Raw genomic sequence first — 15,357 nt, 5'->3', positions numbered from 1 at the left:
CCAAGCACTTCAAAGTTCACTGCCTCATATGGAAAGACAAAGAATGACTCCACTACCAATGCAATTAGTTTTATCCTCAGATCATAGCAAAACACTCTTCTCTCTCTCCAGCTTTCTCGAATATTAATATCATCATATGAAACCAAGCTCTTCTCATCTTCAAATTCCATGGTCTTTTTAAAAAAATTTGATGCATTTGGTGACCTTTACAAGCATTGCTTATCCCACTTGACAAAGCTACCAATTGCCTGACATATCGTGACTGCATCCATTGTAGGAAATGGTAGGGCCACATCCTTGTTTTTAAAGCATTTGTCTATAGAAACTGACACATTGCCATTTTTCACCATAAAAACTCATAAATTCATCTATTACAGACACATTTTTTTATTAATGAAGATGGACATGTTACAGCCCCGCAGGCATCAATGTGATGAACCATTGGGCTAGCCTTTCCACTAAGCATAGATTCAACGCATGTACCTTGGTGGAGCAGTTTGGATTTCCAAAGGCTTCGCATCTCTGTTCAAACATTTATATGAATGGAATAGGATTAGTTGTTCCATCATACTTGTCCATGATTTTGGAAATCTATACGGCCGTATTTTTGTATGAGTCACTGAGGCCACGTGTGAGTGTTAATATGGGTAAGGAATCACTTAGTCCTTGGGCAACCCCCTTTTCTAGATTAGTCAGTATATCCAAGGTGTGGGAATCGAGGGGTTACAGAGGGTTGGTACCTAGCATGTCTAAAGGCTTAGGACTTATGATAGTGCTAGGCAAGGGACCAAATCTCAGTGGGATTGATGTGATAGGGGGTGTAAAACCTGATGACATGCTTGTTGTAGGCATGGCAAATGGTATTGGGAGTTGCATTTGGGGTATGGATCTCATTGGCTCGAAGATGTCAGCCATTGGGTTCAGTGAGGGTGCCGGCCCTCGTAGTTGCTCTATTATTGCCATTTCTTGATGCTATCAATTTCTCCTTTAATGAGCAAGCATTGGTTTTTTTTTTTGCTTTTTAGGTTTTCTTGTAGCCCATTATAGCCTTAGGAGGCATGGTGTACTCTTCGTTGGGTCAAACGAGTGTCTGTTTGCCCTAATTAGCTTAGGCGCAACACGTGAATGACCTTAGAGATATTTTTCAGAAAAAATACATGCTAGTAGCATCCCAGATGATGGAAGAGGAGGTCTCAAAACCTATTTTCCATCACTGTTTGAAGATGAAATTTTTCCCAAGAAGATTTTCCTTGTTTCGCAGCCCGTTTTTGAAGGTGTTCCAAAAGGAATTTGGAAAAATTCTGCATGAGAGAGTTGTACTATTTTTGGAGTACTACAACTTTGTCTCTCTAAGTTTTTCATGATTTTGTCGTTTGGGCCCTCAAAAAGTAGCCTAAATATGGTTTGCAATTTCTTGAAAACTTCCTGCCAAAAATGAGCCATGAACTTAGAGTCCTGATCACACATAATATCAGAAGGTAGACCATACAGTGTCTAAACAGTTGCTCTACAAATTGGTAAGCCAATTTTGATACTTTAATTGTTGTGTTTGTGGGTAAAAACCTAGCCATCTTTGTCAATCTATCCACCACGACTACCTAAATGGCATTATGACCCCTATTGGTACGTGGAAGTCCCGTAATGAAATCCATGGAAATACTTTCCCACTTTTGAGATGGAATATCCAAAGGATGTAATAACCCAGCGGATTTAAGCCACTCTGCCTTATTAATCTGACACTGATGACACTTGACCACATAATTCTAAAGAAAATTCTTCATTTTTGGCCAATAAAAAGTCCTTCTAGCCAAAGCCAAGGTACGTTGTATGCCCAGATGTCATGCCGATGGTGCATCATGGCACTCAAATAGGATTCTCAATTTAATTTTCAGCACATCCGATACGCAAACCTTATCATTTCAAAATAAAATACCATTCCGAATAAAAAATTGGTCGGCTTTTCCTTCATTCACCAGGTTTTGATCTACCCCAGAGTTGGACCCTGATTTTGCCAAATTTCAATATTTTCCAACGAAAATATATGTACTGCATTTTCCCCTAAGTGAATCGTACAAGTTAGAAGTTCATTAACTTCACCAATTCGACTCAACACATCAGCAATGCTATTCAAGCTATCTTTCTTGTATTTAATCATAAAATCAAAGTCCTGCAACAATTTAGCCCATTTGGCCTTTCTACCTTTTAAATCCGGTTAATCACAAATGAACTGCAAAGACTAGTGATCTATCAAGACCATAAACTGAGACGCATAGAGATATTGTCTCCATGCCTTTAAAGCATAAATGATTGCATATACAAGTCTTCCTCTTGGACTAGGTACCTAGTCTGTGCATCATTGAGTTTCTTACTTTCGAAGGCCATAGGCTTCCCATCCTAGAACAAAGTTGCGCCTACCGCAAAATCACTAACATCAGTCTCAACAATGTAACTCCTGTTAGAATCTGGTAAGGCTAACACACGAGCATCTCAAACTTTATATTTCAAAGTATCGAAAGTTTCCTATAGCTTCTCATTCCACTCTTAATAGGAGAATCAAACTTCTTATTTTTACCCTTAAGAAGGTTGGTGTAAAAGGCACTATCAACTTCCTTGACAGATTTTCGAAGAAATACCACGAAACCTAAGAAAGATCTTAACTACTTGACTGTACGCAAAACTGGCCATTCCAAAACCTTTTGGATCTAATCCAAATCTATACTTAAGCCATCTTGAGAGATCTTATGACCTAAATATAACAATTCCTTCTTGAAGAAAACACACTTAGATAATTTACAATATAATTTCTTCTTCCTGAGCCTTCCTAGAACCTCTTTAAGATGATCCTCATGCTCAGCCAAGTTTTACTATATATCAAAATATCCACCATGCATTTTTCTAATAGATCCCGAAATATATCATTCAGCATCTATTGGAAAGTTGTTGGTGCATTAGTGAGACCAAAGGGTAATACTAAAAATTCATAATAGCCGTAGCGTGTCCTAAAAGCAGTTTTGGGAACATCTTCCTCTATAATATGGATCTGATGATAACCAGTTCGCGCAAATCAAGCTTTGTGAAATACTTAGCTCCTTGCAACCTATCAATAGGTTTGTCTGATATAGGAAATGGGTATTTGTTCTTAATTGTAACCTTGTTAAGATATTTGTAATCAGTACACAGCCAGGTACCTTGATCTTTTTTCTTAACCAAGAGAACTGGTGCACCCCAAGGAGACTTACTTGGTCTAATCTAATAGGTTCTGCACCCGGCACTAGCTTAATTTTATGGTCCACCTCTCGTTTAGGAGGTAATCCATGAGGTAACTTATTAAGAAATACATCCTGAAATTCGCTCTGAATGGAATTTAACACTTTACTTTCCCAAACATCTAAAGAAACGGTGTTTACATCAAAATGAACACATGAAGACACTGGATCCATAACCAATTGGAAAAGTTCATAGTTTTTCCATTAACTCAAGCTCATTAATAAAAGTTTCCTTGGGTACAACAATGTTTCCCTTAAGAGTAACAAGGTTTCCATTGTGATAAAAAGACATCAAATGTTTGACCCAATCAACGAAAAATCCTGATTTTTTGGATGAAACCATTCCATCCCTAAAATGATGTCTACATGACCCAAGCTCATGACATGAAAATCAAGTCTATCTAAGTACAACTGGATGTCTAACGGTAGTTTTGACACCTTCTTGTCCCAGAATTGGACTTGTCCTCCAGCCATCCTGACCTTGTACATTTGATCATTCTGTGTGGTTTCTAGCTTCATTCTCTGTACCACTGTTAAAACCCTAAAGATCTCTCTAGCTCATCACTATGCATAAAGATGCATAAACCAGGCATATACTCATCCACTCGACCACCCCCAAGCCGAAGGGTGCACACATAAATACAATGAAGTACCACATACCTTACCTTGGTGTCCCGTACCACCAAGAAATATGACTCACTCCAGCAGCACATAGCTCAAACATGAAATGACAAGAGAGTAGATACAATGCTCTACACAAGAGAACATCCCTTGAGAGTGCCCCATGCCCCTATTGTATAGGAGGGCCCTCAAGTGACTCTTGACTCTCCATTTCCATGTGTGACCCTTGGTTTCCTGACCCTAACCTCAACCCAAGGTTAGACCTAACCCTTGCCCCACTAGAGCATGTTCCCATGCTCCCATGCTCACATGCCTAGGGTGGGTTAGCCTCCTAGTATATGCACATATAATGTGCACATAACAATAAGTAACCATGCAAATCAACCTTTGGGTTAGCACCCTTAGTCTTTCTTCTTCCTTTCTAATGTGCATGCTCTACTCAAGTAACCATACAAATCAACCTTTGAGTTAGCACCCTTAGTCTTTCTTCTTCCTTTCTAATGTGCATGCTCTCCCCCTACTCATGTTTTACCCTCACACATTGCTATTTCAATAGTAAATACCTTCATGTCAATAAAAAAGAGTTTCTTTTGGCTTGCTTAAGAAGGATATGCTATAACATGTTTGCCAATGCCTGGTATATTAGAGAGTCAAAGCTAAGAGAGTTAAGATACGTACAAGGTTACACCCTTAAGACATTCCCCGTATAAAATGGGAATGCATAAGCATGGGTTTTTTCACTAGGTGTTATGTTCAGCAAGTTTCGAGTATAATTCAATCTTTGTAATGGTGGAACCAAGGTTGCCTACCTGATTCCCACCAAAAAGACTTTCACTACATTGAATGTTGTTAAGGTCTTTTTGAAAGAAATATGTATGGGGTTTCTAGGAGAATTGTCAGTGTGACAGAGATTCAAAGTTCACTTCTAGGTTTTGGACCACTTTCTTTGAGGTAGTAGGGACTTCCTTAGATCTCGGCACTACATATCATCATAAGAATCGCTAAAGCAAAAGGGTAAACCAAGTGATTATATACTTCATTCCTATTGAAGACAAGAGCCCAAGAGGTGGACAAGTTACCAACATTTGGTAGAATTTGCATATAATGCTTGATACCATTGCAGCATTGGGAGGATAAGTCCATTCAAGGAACTATATGGGCATGATTACTTTATACAATTGGCATGGTCAAATCCAATGATAAAAAAGGAGGTGTCAAAGAAAATGCTGGATGAGATGGATCAACAATGCAAATCATTAGAAAGGACATCAAGGTAGCTCAAGATATAGACAAAAGTAATATCTCAATCCAAAAAGATCTAACCAGGCATTTACAAAAGTAATATGTCAATCTAAAAATATCTAACGAGATATTAACAAAAGGGGATATGGTATTCCTTCGTGTACGACCTAAGAGGAGATCTATATCCTTAGGAAAGTATAAAAAGTTATCCCCCAGATACTGTGGACCCTAGGAAAATAGGGGATCAAGCATATGAATTATTGCTTCCCCAACATCTGAAATTTTTCTCTCTTTCTAGCTTCAATGTGTAGGGGGTGGCACATGTGCCACCCCTGCATATGGAAAACCTCAATTAATTTATGCACATGGGGTTTTCTTGTGTGCTGAACCTTGATTAATTTATGCACATGGTAACTTGTCCGTTAATCTTAAGCTTTATTTTTCTAAATTTTTAATTACTAAGACTCATGAGTCCTTTAATTAATATACACATCTTAAAATTTCACATTCTCTCACTAGAAAGTGCACCTTAGAAAATAATATCTTAGTTACATTAGAATAAGAGAAGAGGGATCTTACACCAGGGTATTCTTTTGGGATACCCAATGTTGACCTTCTTGGTGACCTCTCCCCTGTTGAGGTCGACATTTGGGGGGTGGTTTTTGTCTCCCTCAAAGAGTTTTTGGATCTCCATAATGGTTTGATTACGTAATGAGGCAAGAGAAGTGTTGTCAATGTTAGGGTTTACCTAAGGTGCTGGCTTGAATTTGGAAGATGAGACTTAGAATGTTGAAGGGTTTGGGGTCTCCTTGTCCATCATCCACTGAGGGTACTATAACCATTCCATGGGGAAGCTCGAGTGTTGCATTCTTTTTCTTCAATTGACTACATAATCATTGGTTTACGATCCATCCCTTTCTAAAGATGCTCTCTTTCATTATACATGCAGGAGTCACATAAAACTTACAAGATGCTAGTTCAGTTTCTATGTAAAACTTTGTTTCAAAACAACCAATAGTAATGGATTTAGAGTTATTTACCGTAGTGAAGGTAGTTGAGGATGGTGCTAGGGGTGGATAGCCTAATCAGGTCCACGTCTCCCAAGACAAAACATTGTGACTAGTCCCAATGTCAACCAAGGTTGGGCACACAAACTTGGTGGATTTTTTTAGGGGAACTCTATCTCAAAGGTGAGAAAGTTCCACCGTTGGTTCTATTTCAACAAATGACTCTAGTATGAACATGGATGTAATTTTGGCACCATCTTATTTCGCCGCAAGATTTTGTAGAAGAGTGTCCATTGTTGCTAGAACGTGAATCTAATCCTCACTGTCATCATGCTGTTGTACGGTCTCATATTTTGAGTCTTCATCTTCACCATCCAACATCTTGTTACAAAGCTCTATAGATATCAATTAAAGTGGTGTGAGCTTTTATATTACATCCTCTATAGATATCTCAACTGAAGCAATCCAAATGGTTGTGTCACACATTGGTGCAAATGCCTCGACCCATGGGGCTCATGAGCCTCCCTATTTTCAGTTGTATTTTCAAGGATTGGTTCTTTTTGCTCATGTAAATGTGATTGGTTTTACCAATCATGAACTAGCATTGCATCTTTTATGTAAGGTCTTCTGAGAATCATAGAGTGAGGTCTTCTGAGAATCATAGTGTATGACCCTCTTTTTAAAAATCCATCTCATGAATGTGTCTTGGAAGCTTATCTTGAAGGTCTTAATTTTTGCAACCAATGGTTTTGCTATGTTCCCTTTGATAAGCTTGACCATGTGGCTTGTGCCTATGAGTGGTGGCTTCCCTAGGCCTCCCAACAATCCTTGGTGATTATGCTGACACCTCCACCACCATCCAAGATTGTGGAGACCATCGTTCCTTATGTAAACACCACAAGTAACATGGCATTCATTTTAGTAATTTCAAAATAGTGTCCCAACTTGTTCATGCATCCTCTACCTCTTCAATCTCAACTATGTGGGCTCTTAAATTCCCATTCATCTAGTCGACATCATCTAGTCGACATCTAGTCGACTGATAATTCTCTCCAAAGTTGAGAAAAGAGAACTTATCATTCGAGACTCAAACTTCAGAGGAGGACAAGAAGGTTGTGAGGCTTGTTATATCCCACAAGCAATATTTGCACTCACTTGGAGAGGTGGGCGTTGTGCGAGATCACATGGTTTCACACTCACTCACATAGGTGGACTTGGACTTGCCAATGTGTAACAAATGTGCACTAAATCTTCCCTAGGAACTGGTGCCTCTGAGATAGGGTCGAAATGAAGTCACCTTGGAGAAAATATTAGAGTGACTATGATGACCCATGGAAGGCCAACTTTCACCTCCCACTAAGTCTCTTTCTTTGCATCTAGCAATGCGTGGTCTAGGTGAATTGGTTCTAGAGGCAGAGGCTCCAAAACTGGCTTTTTTTGTAACCCTTAAGAATGGTCATGGGTTTAGTCAAGACCTTTGGCAAACTATGGGGCTTCCTCATTGGTTCTGTGAATGGCTCTGGAATAGGGCCAGGGATATGATCATGCAGGGTTAATGGTTTGTACTTGACAATTTGCTCCTCAAGGAGATAACGAGCTCTAGTTCAAGGGCTCTAGTTTAGCCTGCACCTTTCTCCCACGGGCTCTTGGGATTGTTTCATTTGCTCATTCTCCAACATGAGGTTGGGGTATTGTTGGGGAGGTTTGCATAGTCAATGGAGGTAATGGGCTTCTTTTCTTTGGGAAGAGCTAGTTTGAGTGGGAGATTTCTAGCTATCTCCTCGAGGAATGTAGCTTTGGAGCTATAATCCAAACCACTTTGAATGGTTAGGATGTTGTTGTCCTTGATAACTACACTTCTACATGCTCTTTGTCTTTTGAACCTTTAGTTCTATTCCTTTAACCTTTTTAGGGGCTATTGTGGCCTTTGGGCCTTGCTTCTTAGGCTCTTTAGCTCCTTGCTTCGAAATTGAAGCTTAAGATTTTTGCTTATTAGCAGCCTTGGATGTCCCCTTGGCTATTTCCCTCGTTTTGGCTTGGAGCTTTGCACCATAGCTTGAGCTTTCTGCTTATTAGCAGCCTGTCCTCGTCTTGGTTTAGAGCTTTGCACCATAGCTTGGAATAAGGAGGCATAGTCAATGGCTAGAGGTTATTTTGGATATGTATTGCTCATATGACACATAGCTCCTCTTCTAGACTCTCAAAGTCTCTCTTTTGATGAAATCACTATGTAGTTTTGTGGAGATCGCTATTTTAGGTGTAGAAACTCTTTAATCTATAAAAAAGGCTCTCATAACCACAAAGCAACATTATATTTTCCCCCACTCAGCTACTTGCATAATAAAATAATCATTACTAACACTAATAAGAAAGCTTAACCAATAATAAAGAGACTTGAGATTCTCAACCATTGCATTTCATTGAATCTCTCATACAAATGAATTCCAAATACACCATAATACAACTTGAATGATCTCCCAATCACCACAAGAATGAGTAACTCCTTGATGTGATAACTACACAAAGGTCCGCATCATTAGATTCTACTCCACAACTTTTTGACTCTTCTTCTTCTTCTACCCTTTTACAAATTATCACTCAAATTAACAACCTTTGGATTTCCCAGCCTCTTAGAAAGTGTAATTACAAATTTAACACAATGACCCAATGATTATTACAGAAAATACCCTAGTTGCAAACATGTAACATCTGGCATGTTTTTGGAGCACCTACCTTTTTTTTTAAAATACAAAATTTGGGGTGTCGTAATCATACTAATTCATAAACTTGAAAATTGGGAAAACATGAAATAAGTGGTAAAGTTTAATATCATGCGAGAAATTGAAAAGAAGAGAAGCAAAAAGGGTGAATTGGTCTTTAGATGGAAAGTCTTTTATGTCATTTTGTTCGACCTCATTAAATTTATGTAAGGTCTCCACCTTGGCTATGCTACAAAGCTCTAAAAATGGTAGAGGGTGGTTTTGTTCATTTACACATGATGTGATGTTTACACACCTTAGCGTGAAAATAAGATGGGTGGGGAAATGGATGAGGGAGTCTCCCGGTCTATTAGCTTGGGTGGGAAGATGATATCTTAAAAAATTGACTGGTCCATTCAAGTTGCCGTTACATTGAATGCACACTTTTTGTGCAGCTTTGCGCACTATTTTGATAGCATCATGATGATGGTATTGGCCAAGTGTATGGTGCAATTCTAGAATAGCTAGCGACAGGCTTGATTTTTGATGGCCCCCTAGCCCTTCGAAATTGACGGGTTCAGTAAAATATAGCAAGTTTTTTTTAGTGTAATTTTTGACGGGCATGTTAAGTATTTAATGGCCAAAATGCTCAAAAACAGGCGTGACGCCTGTCTTTAGATTAACTTTACATGAGCGTGGCTATACGATCAAGAGGCCTCTAACCTCTTCTCTATATATATAACTGGGCATAGTTTATGGTGCCATGTGTCTTCTTTTTTAGGCCTTAGGCCATGCATGGGGCCCTCGACCCTCATCTCGACTTGCACCTTGCCGCCCCTGCAGCTGCCACCCTTGCACGGGGGCCCTTGACCTTCACCTCAACCTGCACCTTGCCTTGCAGCCATCGACCTTGCCGCACGGGGGCCCTCGACCTGCAATAGCCAGCCGCCTCTGTCACAGTTGCATGTATTGCCGTCGGCTCACATTCACGTTCAAATTTGTTCTCCACTCCTCGGATTGCTGCCACCTCCACAAGTTCTCCTTGCGTGTTGTGCTACAAAGAGAAGAAGGTCAAAAATGCTCTCTCTCTCTCTCTCTCTCTCTCTCTCTCTCTCTCTCTCTCTCTCTCTCTCTCTCTCTCTCTCTCTCTCTCTCTCTCTCTCTCTCTCTCTCTCTCTCTCTCTCTCTCTCTCTCTCTCTCTCTCTCTCTCTCTGTGCGCTTACATTACCTCTTTGTCTCAGGGTACTGGCCCGTAAGGCTGGCCGTTGCTTAACCCTAGGCTCCCCCACATCCAATCAGTTGCATGCACGATGGTTGCACACATGCGTTTGTGGGTCGGTTGCATGTTCTCTCTCTTAGGGTACTGGTCGTTGTCTCTTGAGCCCATAAGACTAGCCGTTGCTTAACACTAGGGCTGGTTGCATGCACCCATGCCCTTGCTCCGGGCATAGAAGATACACAGGCTATGTGTTTCTGAATGGGTTGTGTTTAGGGTGTGTATGTGTAAAATAATTTAGTTGCAAAGAATAAGAAGTGTGTGTGTGTGTGTGCGTGAGAGAGAGAGAGAGAGAGAGAGAGAGAGAGAAATAGAGAGTTATTGCATTATCTTGCTATGTGAGTGGTTGTGTTTGGGGTGTGTGTGTGAGAGAGAGAGAAAGTGCTATGAACTATTCTCTAATTTGAAATATGTTGAAAGTTTTTTTAAAATATTTTTTTAATTTGACTAGCAAGTGTGTTTGTGTTTGGGGTTCATTTTGTGTGTGTGTGTGTGTGTGTGTGTGTGTGTGTGTGTGTGTGTGTGAGAGAGAGAGAGAGAGAGAGAGAGAGAGAGAGAGAGAGAGAGAGAGAGAGAGTGAAAGTATTATGTGTGTGTGTGTGTGTGTGTGTGTGTGTGTGAGAGAGAGAGAGAGAGAGAGAGAGAGAGAGAGAGAGAGAGAGAGTTATTGCATTATCTTGCTATGTGAGTGGTTGTGTTTGGGGTGTGTGAGAGAGAGGAAGTACTATGAACTATTCTCTAATTTGAAATATGTTGAAAGTTTTTTTAAATGTTTTTTTAATTTGACTAGCAAGTGTGTTTGTGTTTGTAGTTTGATTGTGTGTGTGTGTGTGTGTGTGTGTGTGTGAAAGAGAGAGAGAGAGAGAGAGAGAGAGAGAGAGAGTGAAAGTATTGTGTGTGTGTGTGTGTGTGTGTGTGAGAGAGAGAGAGAGAGAGAGAGAGAGTGAAAGTATTATGTGTGTGTGTGTGTGTGTGTATGTGTGTGTGTGTGAGAGAGAGAGAGAGAGTTATTGCATTATCTTGCTATGTGAGTGGTTGTGTTTAGGGGATGTGTGTGTGAGAGAGAAAGTACTATGAACGGGTGTGTGTGTGTGTGTGTGTGTGAGAGAGAGAGAGAGAGAGAGAGAGAGAGAGAGAGTTATTGCATTATATAACGGGTGTGTGTTTGTGTTTGGTGTGTGTGTGTGTTTGTGTTTGGTGTGTGTGTGTGTGTGTGTAAGAGAAGTGTGTGTGTGTGTGCAAGAGAAGTGTGTGTGGGGGTGTGTGTGTGTGTGTGTGTGCGCGTGCCTTTTTTTAAAGGAGAAAGTATTATGAAGTGTTTTTAGGGTGAAAGAAATTTAAAATACTTTCGATTTTTGAACAAAGAGTGTGTGTGTGTGTGTGTGTGTGAGAGAGAGAGAGAGAGAGAGAGAGAGAGAGAGAGAGAGAGAGAGAGAGAGAGAGAGAGAGAGAGAGAGAGAGAGAGAGAGAGAGAGAGAGAGAGAGAGAGAGTTATTGCATTAATAAAGCCATGTGTGTGTGTGTGTTTTTGTGTTTTTTTATAAGGTAAAAGGATTTCAAAATATATTGGAAATATGGAAGTTTATTAAAATGTTTTTTTTATAAAATGCCATATTATGGAAGTTTATAAAAATACGAAAGTTTATAATTTTTTTTAAAATTTGAATAGCAAGTGTGTGTGTGTGTGTGTGTGTGTGAGAGAGAGAGAGAGAGAGAGAGAGAGAGAGAGAGAGAGAGAGAGAGAGATTGCATTAACTTTGTCATGTGTGTGATTGTGTTTGGGGTGTGTGTGTGTGTGTGTGTGTGTGTGTGTGATATATATATAATGCTTACACATAGCCTTATGCCTAAGGCATAGACATGGATTACATTTTCTACATAGACATGTTTTTTTAGGTGAAAGAATATATTAGGTATTCGTTTGAGAGAGTTTTTTAGAATTGTGGAAGTTTATAAATATGTTTTTTTATTTTGAATAGCAAGTGTGTGTGTGCGTGTGTGTGTGTGTGTGTGTGTGTGTGTGTTTGTCGGCTTTAAGTTTTGGATGCAACACGTGTGTCTCGTCGTAATCGTTCAAGGACAAGGGCTTGCATTCGAAAACAAAATATTTCTAATTTAATGGATTACTTTAATGAAAATGAAATTGAAACATTTGGAAGGGTTGAAAATTAGGAGGAACATAGAGGAATCCACTTACTCACAAGAAACATAGCAATTACCAATGCTATGGTACTTCAAGAACCTATCAATGAACATCGAAATGCACAGCCACAGAGAGATATGGAACGAGGCTCTTTTTCATTTGATTTAAATGAGCCGCCTGTGGATGATAATTTTAATTCTATTTGTTGTGTCGTTTGGTGATGTGAAAGATATTAAATCCGAATGTCACTCTATAAGGCGTTTTTTCATTTCCTCGAAATGTTAAGCACCCAGCAACTATGGTTGTGTATTCCAGAGATTGCACTCTTCACTTATGAGCCCATTTTTGTAATGCACTAATTTGGAAATGTGAGGCCTCAAGAAAGCTAAGACAATATGTGGGCAAACACTGCTCTGGAAGTGGGAATGTCTCTTTACCACCTTTGGAAAATCCACCTCCTGCATTGGCTGAGTTGTTGCTTGGTAATGATAATGCAAGTAAGGAATACAGAAAGAATATCCACTCTTACAATAATGCCTTGGCATTTGTTTCACTGGGTGCTCACTTGAATAACTTGTTCAGTAGGGGGGAGGAGTATTTAATTTCCGAATCCATGGTACTACCTATCATCGTGTTGGTTCTGTAATACCTAATGAAACAGGAGATGCGGCTCCTCGATTTGCCCAACTATATGTGTATGATACAGAGCATGAATTAGAGAATAGACTTCATGGGATGCATTCTTTAAATCATAATGTACTTAAGAGGTTGCAAACAATGATGTATGGATATAATTCGTATGCCTGTGCACTTCATACAATGAGAGAAATGTTGCAGTCAAGTCCACATGCAGATTTGAGAATGGTCTCACTGAAGCGTGGTGATCAAATTCAAGGTAATACTTGGTTCCTATAGGAAGTGAGGTAGCAACTATCATGTTGGGTCAAGGGGATGATTTACATGTGGGGCATAGAGATATTCAAATAGTGTCGTGCACAGGTGCTATAAAAAAAATATCTAACATGCACCATTCGTATATGTCTCTATTATATGTTCTTCTATTTCCTCGAGGAGAGGATGGTTGGCATGTTGGAATTCCACTCAATAGTAGGAATAGATAAGGTTCAAATGAGGAGACAAAGATCGTAACTCAACGGTAATATTATGCATATAGACTACAAATAAGGAAAGATACAAATGCCTACCTTCTGCGCGGTGGTCGACTATTGCAACAATACATTGTTGATACATATAGTAGCATGGAAGAATCTAGATTAGTATAGATATGCAATAATCAGAAAGCATTGCGTGCTGAATTATACCAAGGTCTTGCATATATGGTTAATTCAAGCGATGGGGTCAATAGAGTCTTTGGGGGCATTGCTGGATGCAAGGTAGTTCTACCATCTTTATATACTGGGGAGTCTAGATATATATATCAATTGTACCAGGATTCAATGGAAATTGTTAAGAAGATGGGTAAACCTGACATGTTTATTACCTTCACTTACAATCCTCAGTGGGATAAAATAAACAATGCCTTACTATCGGGTCAGGTTGCCCAAGATCAAACTGACTTGACAGCTCGTCTTTTATGTGAAACATAAGGACATGATGCACTTATTGGTGAAAAAAGCAATATTTGGAAAGGTGTTTGGATTTGTTTCTGTTATTGAATTTCAAAAAAGAGACTTGCCACATACATATATATATTATTGATATTAGAAAGTGGAAGTAAACCGGTTGAGATTACACACTATGATATGTTTGTATGTGTTGAACTTCCTGATGAGGTGATGGTTCCTGAGTTGCACACCATAATTAGTCATTGTAATATCCATGGACCATGTGGGGAACTAAATATGCACTCTCCTTGCATGGTTAACGAGAGGTGCAAACATCGGTACCCTCAAAAATTTTTTGAGACTACTAGTGTTGATGACAATGGATGGATATCCAACTTACAGGCGCATAGACGATGGTAGTTTCATACAGGTAAAGGATCATAGGGTGGATAGTCAATGTGTTATTCCATATAACCCTTTTCTATCTATGAGGTACAAAGCCCATATCAACATAGAAGTATGCTCTACCATTACATCCGTAAAGTATTTTTATAAGTATGTATACAAAGGACATGATAGAGCTCTATAGACTTGCAAGACACACATAGGGTTATTGATGAGGTTAGTCAATATTTGGATGCACGGTACGTGTCTGTGTGTGTCAGAGGCATGTTGGCGCATATACCAATATGATTTGCATGATGAAAAGCCTGATATACGAAGTTTAGACTCAAATTGGACCATTTAAATATTGCTGACAATATCAATGCAAAATTTCAAAACTTGTGACTTTGATACCGATGCTCAGAAATGACTGCATGTCCATCTCCCAATGCACAACAATGTGATATTCAATGATCAGGATGATTTGCGTGATATGATTAGTTGTGACAGAAACCAAAGAACATCTTTGACTGAATGGTTCAAAGCTAATCAATTGTATATGGATGCAAGTAGCCTGCTATATGTTGATTTCCCTTGCAAGTGGGTGTGGAATTCAACTCTTCGATCATGGACTAAAAGGAAAAGGGGAATTATGTTCAGACGTATGTATAATGTTAGTCCGAGTGCAGGTGAGCAATATTACTTACGCATGTTACTGTGCAAAGGTTGTAAATCTTTTGAGGATTTATGAACAATGAATGGACATTTGTATCCCTGTTTTAAGGCTGCATGTGAAGCCAGAGGAATGCTAGAGAGCGATGAGGAGTGGTATATGTGTCTCCAAGAAGCAGCATTTTATAAAACAAGATTCTATCTGCGTCAATTATTTGTTATTATAATGGTTTTTTGTGAGCCTATATCCCCTGGACACCTTTGGAATAAATTCTCCACCGAGCTTTCAGATGATTTTTTCCATTCCTTGCAGAGAGGGTGCGTAGATGTTGGTGCTTATCATTCTATAGCAAAGAATCAAGCTCTGTTGCAAATGTAAGACCTCTTACAACAACATGGAAAGCGGCTGCATGATTTTGAAGGGTTGCTTGTTCCTAATAGATCAAGTGTTGCCAATGCTGCCAACAATGGTTTACTGATG

Source organism: Cibotium barometz, chromosome 11 (genome assembly GCF_041138505.1).
Source record: "Cibotium barometz isolate CiBa-2024 chromosome 11, ASM4113850v1, whole genome shotgun sequence".
In the NCBI taxonomy this organism is placed as follows: domain Eukaryota; kingdom Viridiplantae; phylum Streptophyta; class Polypodiopsida; order Cyatheales; family Cibotiaceae; genus Cibotium; species Cibotium barometz.
The sequence above is the reverse complement of the archived record's forward strand: the minus strand, read 5'-3'. Positions refer to the sequence as shown.